At 35.5% G+C, this 8,846-nt stretch overlaps 1 non-coding gene across 1 annotated transcript; it reads left to right on the top strand.

The window, feature by feature from the left end:
* Positions 1-5,976: 5,976 nt before the first annotated feature.
* Positions 5,977-6,049, top strand: TRNAG-UCC (transfer RNA glycine (anticodon UCC)). The gene has a single exon. It is a non-coding gene; the product is annotated as a tRNA-Gly (tRNA).
* Positions 6,050-8,846: the final 2,797 nt, after the last annotated feature.

Below are 8,846 nucleotides of genomic sequence, written 5' to 3'. Positions count from 1 at the left end.
AAATGTGTTTTCTTTCATTTTTAATGCTTTAATGGCAGGCAGAATTATCTCCTTTTGTTTTAACGAAATATTTGTTAAATCACTCATCCTTCCATCATTTAGGTCACCTCCCAGAAGTCTTCACAGTTCTTCCAAATGGAAGAAATATTTCTCTTTTTTGTATTTCTATGGTATATATTGTCTATAGAATGATTTCACAAATACAATTTTTATATTATAGATTCCTCCCCTAAAAGGAACACTCTTCCCAATTTGATCATAATCTGAACATTAGAGTGTGCACTGTGCATATATTGATATCGCCACAGAATCTACCTCAATGCCTTGCACATAGCAACACTCAATGACTATTTCTTGAACTGATTTTTTCATGCTGCATCTAACAAAAGAGGCTTTGTTATTGTTCTTAGAAATCTGAGCAAATTAAATTCATTATAAATTTTAGGTTTTCTAGGGGTTCCTTGCCAATTTCCTGTAATAATTCTTGGTTTTTGAATATTTTCATTTTATTTATTAGTCGTTATCCTTTATTAGTTTTTTTTTTTTTTTTTTTTTTTTTGCAGTACGCGGGCCTGTCACCGCTGTGGCCTCTCCCGCTGCGGAGCAACAGGCTCCGGACGCACAGGCTCAGCGGCCATGGCCCATGGGCGCAGCCGCTCCACAGCATGTGGGATCTTCCCAGACCGGGGCACGAACCCGCGTCCCCTGCATCTGCAGGTGGACTCCCAACCACTGTGCCACCAGGGAAGCCCTATTTGTTCTTTATTAATCTGTTAATCAGATAACTATCTTATCAGGATCACTTAATATTTTTATGCTGGAATTTTGTTTTTTTTTAACGGTCAGTTTATTATTATCTTCATTTTCAGAAACATAGACCATGGAATCATTTATATCTTTATTGATTAAATCAACAAATATTTATCAACAAATATTTATTGAGTGTCTACTAGGTGTCTGACATGTATGCTGATTGCATAATTGTGAATAAGATATTCACAGCATCTGTGGAGAAGGTACATATGACACATTGAGCTTATAAGTACTATAATGATGGTAGGTGCAAGGTATTGTGGACACACTTAGAGGGGGCACAAAAACAGTGCTAGGCGTTCAGGGATCTAAGTCATGAGTAGGAATTAGCTTGGGCAAGGTAGTAAAAGAAGGATCTCTGTGCTTAAAAAGTGCTTTGTTCTTATTTGCTTGTTTTGATATCTTGCTCTGATCAGGTTGTTGGTTTTAACCTTGGTTCTTATAAAATGCTTTCAGATCACTTGATTGTATTTTCTGAATGCAGCTTCCCATTGTTTCTTCTTCATTAACCATTTCTTTCTCTGGGTCAAAATTAAATGGAGAGAAACAGTTCCCTTTGTGGTTTTCTCAGCCTCTTAACAATGATTTTTTTCCCTAGAAAGCATATTAAAAATATAATGCCCATGTAACGAGTTTTCCAAAGATAGAAATAGTTTTTAATACTCTGATCTCTCTTAATTTTAAGACATCACATAATAGAGTTGTATGAACCTGTACTTCTCCCTAAACTACTTATCTCTCTCAGTGAAGAGCACTGTTCCCAGTTACCTTGCCGAGCGGTAAACTGATTGAAAGTAGATTGGTAGAAATCTGGGAGATATCACAGATACTTCACTTTCCTTAACCTCTAACATGTTTTTCTCCCACATTCCACCATCTTTACAGTTTTTGTTTTATTGTAAGAACATTTAACGTGAGATCTACCCTCTTAGCAAATATTTAAGTGCATAATACATTATTGTTGACCATAGCTATAATATTGTACAGTAGATCTCTAGAGAAAGCCTGAATTAATCACAAAACTTCTCAGTCAGTGGCCTTAATCAAACTAAATACTGACCAAAAGAGAGTAGATATTATCAACGGACTATCTCATACCTATATCAGCAATTTTGTGAAAGTGTTCTCAACTAGAGGGAGCAAACATACATTGGAGTCCTAGAGAACAGCCCTACCAGCCAGAAGTGTGCAGGGTGCCATGGTTATTAGCTGTTGCTTGGGAATCTAGAGTTTGTAGAGGTCAGTTAGAAGACGACCTATTGTACTACCAAAGGAAAAAATATGTTCCTTAATATAAATATTGGGCATCGTTTTTAAATGATAGTTCAGTTTCTTTCCTTCCTAATTTAAGCCTTCACACTATATATTAAATTCAGTTTAGTTCAACAAAGGATTACTGATTACCTACTATATTTCAGGATATTTGAGAATACAAAAAAGAACAAGGCATCCAGTCCTTTTTTCATTAGAGATCATAGTCAAGTTGTGGAGACCTAAAGGATAGTTTTGAAATGTTATGATAAATTCAAGTAATACAGGTATGTATAGGGTGCTATGGTCATATTATTAAGACAGACATAGATAATGAAGACTTTTCTCTAAACCCTTTGGAGTTTAAAAATGAAAACAAGATAATTCAGGAAAGGAAATGAACAAATATTCAAATTCTTTGGGTAGAAAGGACCTATTGACTGTCAAAGATGATTGTAAAACCACTTTGTATCTAGACACATCTGATGAGATTTCAGAACTCTGGGTCTAAAGGTAAATGATTTAAGCACATACAGGAAAAAAATATAACCAAATGAATGCAGTTGAGAATGACTTCAAATAACTTATTGACAACATGGGACTGGAAAGTGCAAAGTTCTGAGGGAAACTGAACTTGGATTTTTAATTCTGTTCATAGCCTAAAAGAGCAGAACATGAGATACAACAATGAAGGGCAGCTAAGTATGATCTGATAAGGAGTAGAGAGGGTCAACAATAATTCAGAGTGGGTCCATTGAACTTGGATGCTTATAGCACTTGCCTTTGAGCAGGAAGAGTTTTTAAGGGAAATACAGCTAAATTTACTTCTGTAGTACATAATAATCTCAGTATTATACTGGCAATTTTTTTTGTACAACAGTGTTCACAACAGATTTATTTGTAATAGTCAATGCTAAAAATAAACCAAATGTCCTTAAATAAGTGGTTAAACAAACTGTAATACTACTCAGCAGTAAAAAGGAGCACACTGTTGACACACACAATGACTTAGATGGCTCTCAAGGGAATTATTCTGAGTGAAAAAGAGCCAATATTGAAAGATTGCATAATATATGATTCTATTTATACAACATTCTTTTTAAAAATTGAGGCATAATTGATATAACTTGTAATATTATATTAATTTCAGATGTACAACATAATGATACAATATTTGTATATACTGTAAAATGATCACAATATCTAGTTAATATCCATCCCCATATATAGTTAAAAACATTTTTTTTCTTGTGATGAGTACTTTTAAGATCTACTCTCTTAGCCGTATTCAAATATGCAACACAGTGTTATTAACTATAGTCACCATGCTGTGCATTACATCCCCGTGAAATTCTTTTATAACTGGAAGTTAGTATCTTTTAACTCCCTTTACTCATTTCGCCCAATTCCCACCTCTGGCAACCACCAATCTATTTTTTATATCTATGGGCTTTGTTCATTCTTTTGTTTGCTTGCTTGTTTTTGATTTTAGATTCCACATGTGAGTGAGATTATATGATATTTGTCTTTGTCTGACTTATTTCACTTAGTATAATGCCCTCAAGGTCCACCTGTGTTGCTGCAGATTGCAAGAACTCATTCTTTTTTATGGATTCTTTTGATATCTATCTATCTATCTATCTATATATATATATATCACATTTTCTTTATCCATTCATCTATCGGTGGACACTTAAGTTGTTTCCATATCTTGGCTGTTGTAGATAATGCTGCAGTGAACATGGAGGTGCATATAGCTTTTCAAATTAGCGTTTTCATTTTCTTTGGATAAATACCAAGAAATGGGATTGCTGGATCATATGTTAGTTTTATTTTTAATTTTTTTTGAGGAATCGTCATATTGTTTTCCATAGTGGCTGCATCAATTTACAGTCCCACCAACAGTGCACAATATAATGGCTATTTTATCAGCTTTAAAATTATGGAGTTTTTCTATTGACAATACACAGAAATCTTATAGTTAGAGTACCAAAATTAATAGTATAACTGACAGAAATCAAAAGGATGAGGAGAAGTAAAGGTAGGTTCTTTAGCTTTCTAGATCAGCCAATAGATCAGCTTAAAGGTGATAGAGCAAGAAACAGAGGTTTTTTTTTTTTTTTTTTTTTTTTTTGCGGTACGCGGGCCTCTCACTGCTGTGGCCTCTCCCATTGTGGAGTACAGGCTCCAGACACGCAGGCTCAGGGGCCGTGGCTCACGGGCCTAGCCGCTCCGCGGCATGTGGGATCTTCCCGGACCGGGGCACGAACCTGTGTCCCCTGCATCGGCAGGTGGACTCTCAACCACTGCGCCACCAGGGAAGCCCAGAAACAGAGGTTTAAATCGATTATTTTATATTATAAATGTAACTACAATTGGAACTACAAATTATAACTAATTAGTTATATAACTAGTTAACAAATTATAACTAACCACAATTAGAACTACAAATTATAACTAATACACATCATGAGGTGGGGAAAACAAGATTTATGAGGAAAATTATAAATTATTATTATTTTTTTTTTTTTGCGGTACGCGGGCCTCTCACTGTTGTGGCCTCTCCTATTGTGGAGCACAGGCTCCGGACGCGCAGGCTCAGCGGCCATGGCTCACAGGCCTAGCCGCTCCGCGGCATGTGGGATCTTCCCGGACCGGGGCATGAACCCGCATCCCCTGCATCTGCAGGCGGACTCTCAACCACTGCGCCACCAGGGAAGCCCTAAATTATTCTTTTTTAAGAAGAGGTCTGGTAGAGGATATAAAATAGAGAAACTGAAAAGTGGTTATATTTTTTTACTTAAAACTTTTCTGTATGGCTTGACTTTATTCCTCTAAGTGAAAATATTGCTTTAGAAAAAAGATAATGCATAAAACACAAGATGAAATACCAAAATATTACTGGGTAAGCATTTTAGGAATGACTCCCCTTCCACTTTAGGTTTTATATTTTTCCCCAAATTTTCTATGCACATTACTTTTATAATCTAAAATTCTATAAAATAAATTTCATGTTTAAAAAAATGGTAACATCTGATGTAACACAATGTATTTCAAATAGACATGCAAGTTATTGCAAAAAATCGGATATATCCTTTACAAGGCCAAGTTGCTCACGTATGTTGAGTACCTATGATATAGTTGCAGTGTAACTGTTGATGGTTTTTTAATCTTATAAGTACTGACTTAAGTCCTGTGCATCACAGATAATATGACAATTCCAAAAATTAAGCTGTAGAGAAAAATTCCTTGTTACTACATAGAAAATCGCTTGATAGAATTAAATGAGTCACTCAACCGGGCTGCACAAATTTATAGCCATTATCTGTGGAGAAATAGAGTTAGCACTGACATTAAATGTGCTATTTGATTTCTTTATTATAAATTTTATGTTCTGCTCAAATTCTTTACCCACTACCATATGGTTTTCATTATGTTCATTGCCATTTGTTATGCCCGATAAGTTAAAAATTTTATTATATATTGATTTACTGCTGTGAATGCCTGAAAACCTTTGTGCTCTCAACACCATCATTTGTCAGATATCAATTGTTTTTTACTCTCAGACCACAGAACATATTAAACTGATTCTGGATATATCTTTACATGCTAAAGGGCCTGACCCCAATTTTTCTGTTAAAGGCCTTTTAGCTTCAATTTTAAGAGCAATTTTGATTTTCGCAATATTGTGGTGTTCTTGACTAGGATTCCCGCTTTTTCATTTATTTGGTTGGAAAGCAGGACAAAAACAGTGTTTCAGATAATTTTTAGAGATGTGGCAGCTGTTCTTGATTTAATCAATATCCATAAAAATGATTTAGGAATGTTTTATTTGGAAAATGAGTTGTACAGGTGGTCATAAATTAAAGTGCTTTAAAAAAATATACCCGTTAAAGGGAATGAATACGGACTTCCCTGGTGGTCCAGTGATTAAGACACTGCACTTCCAATGCAGGGGGCCCGGGTTCGATCCCTGGTCAGGGAACTAGATTTCGCATGCCCCAACAAAGATCCTGCACGTGGCAAACGAAGATCCCGCGTGCCTCAACTAAGATACAGCACAGCCAAATAAATAAATAAATATATTTTTTAAAAAAGGAATGAATGCTTTGTCCCATCCTAGATTCTGTCACATATGGTTTTAATATGCCTCTATATGGTAGGCTAATCATTGTCCAAAGAATGAAAAACTGCAGTTGAATTTGCAAGATAATTTTCTGATTATTTTCCTATTTTTTCTGCTTGCTTTGAGATACCTATTCAATTATCTAATACATAGTTGAAAATAAAATGCTGTATTCTAAGTGCACAAGTCTACAATAATATATAAATATTAAAAAGTTTAACCATTGTGACATATAGAACATTAAAAGGTTAACTGAATAATTAGTATTAATACTTTCTGAAACAAATTGGTGAATCTGAGTGTTAGAATTCTTCTAAGCATTATTTTCTATTAAAAGTGATAGTTTAGCCTACATATGAGTGAAATAGAAACAATAAACTTCTTTACAAACAAATGTTAGTGTCTCATTCTATATGAAAATTAGGGTTGTTGAAGGGCATTTTGTCAGCCTGAACTCTGAAGTCAGGCAAACCTGATTTTGAAACAAAGCTTTACATGAATTTACTACCTATTGAAAAAGGAATATTACTTTCCTTATCTGAACTGAGGATTAAATGAGATTATGGTTGCATATGAGAAGTTCCTGGTATATAGTATGTAATAAAGGAAAAAAGCTGCCAATTATTTCATGAGATTGATTTACACTGATTGTCTAAGCATCTCAATTTATCTACCTTCCTGAATTAGCTGATTGACAGATAAAAATAATCTGATATGCTAAGAAAAGAGCTAAAATTTCCTTATTTAGAAATGATAAACAAGGAATTACCACATGTTATTTCAAAGTTAATTAAATTTGATTCCTTTTAGCTATTTTGTGTGTGTGTGTGTGTAGATTTCAGTTGGCTTTAGGACAGTGATTTTCAAAATTTCAGTGTACATGTGAATCACCTGGAGATGTTGCAGAAATCCAGATTCTTGGTCAGTAGGTCTGGGGTAGGGTCTGAGATTCTGAATTTCTAAAAGCTTACTGGTGATACCAAAGCTATTGGACCATGGTGTGTGTCCAATACACACCATGTATTGGTGTATTGGGGTAGTGAGATGCTACATAATATATCCTCCTGCTCTTTCCTATCATATGCTTCCATAGCACCCTGAATGTACACTCTCAAAATTATTTGTTTTGGGTGTTAAAATCTTTTTTTTTTTTTTTTTTTTTCAGTACACGGGCCTCTCACTGTTGTGGCCTCTCCCGTTGCGGAGCACAGGCTCCGGATGCGCAGGCTCAGCGGCCATGGCTCACGGGCCCAGCCGCTCCACGGCATGTGGGATCTTCCCGGACCGGGGCACGAACCCGTGTCCCCTGCATCGGCAGGCAGACTCTCAACCACTGCGCCACCAGGGAAGCCCTAAAATCTTTTAAATCTTGTACTCCCTTCCATATATTGTAAGCTCCTGAAAGTATGTCTTCTTTTACTCACTGCTCTGTCCCAGAACAGCACAATGCCTGGAGCTTGGCAATGAGTACTCATTTGCTTAGTGTTGGTAAACTACATGCCAGAAATGAGGTCCATGGCTGAAAAGATAATAAGAAGCCACAGATTGAAAGGTTCTACATAATGGCTGGGTTACAAAATAGTTTTGCAAAATGGACTACTTCTCCACACCCGTAGGTTTAGTTTAATTTCTTCCCCCAGAAATGTATGTATGTGCCTGTGTCTAGTGGGCATGGTCAAAATTGCTGTTTGAAAGACATTGTATCATTCCGGTAATTAGATACAATATAACTAAATTTACTGCTTTATAAATTTACTTTGACATTGATTCAAGAAGGAGCAATTGAAAAGAGTAACTGAAAACAAAGTCAAAAGAGGGCTAGGTCACTAAGTTTCCTTATGGCCAAGATGATGCTGCCACCTAGTAGAGTTTTGAGAAGGTATAATACTGTATCGTATACTGGAAATTTTCTAAGAGAGTAGATCTTAAGTGTTCTCACCACACACACACACACACACACACACACACACACACAAAGCGTAACTCTGTAATATGATGGTGTGTGGGTAAACTTGGTTGTGGTAAACATTTTACAGTGTATACCTATATCAAACCATCACATTTTTTCCCTGTCAATTATGTGTCAATAATTCGTCATAATAGATTAGTTTGCATTTTCTGAGATTTTTATATAAGTGGATTCATGTAATATGTACTCTTTTAGTCTGACTTCTTTTACTCAGCAAAATTATGTCGTTGTGTGTATCAATGGTGTGTTTCTTCCTAAATGGAGCAGAATTCCATTTAATGAAGAGGAAGTTTACGTTTTGAAGTAGATGCTATCCAGGCATTCATTTCTCTGCAGGGTGTATGGAAAGAGAAAATTATGAACTTCCAGTTCTGATTGTGTTGTTATGTAGAGTATAGAAGTGGGTGATAAATATAAAATTTTGCCTTTCTAGTACTTCACAAGCTAACTTTAATGATTTTATACGTAGGTATTAAAGTGTGCATTCATTTTACTTGAAAATAACATATACAGTATTCATATGAGCTAACATTAGCCTATCAAGTCTAGTTAACTCATGCTCTCAGCACATTCTTACAGGCAACAGTGAACTAATGGGGACTGGGACTGAGAACATTAATGTTGATTTGTGTCTCTTGGAGTTTTCTTCTTGTACAGTCCTTCATAAAAGGTTAATTATGCATGGAG

Source organism: Lipotes vexillifer, unplaced genomic scaffold, assembly GCF_000442215.2.
Source record: "Lipotes vexillifer unplaced genomic scaffold, Lipotes_vexillifer_v1.1 scaffold363, whole genome shotgun sequence".
In the NCBI taxonomy this organism is placed as follows: domain Eukaryota; kingdom Metazoa; phylum Chordata; class Mammalia; order Artiodactyla; family Lipotidae; genus Lipotes; species Lipotes vexillifer.
This window is presented reverse-complemented; position numbering and strand designations above follow the sequence as displayed.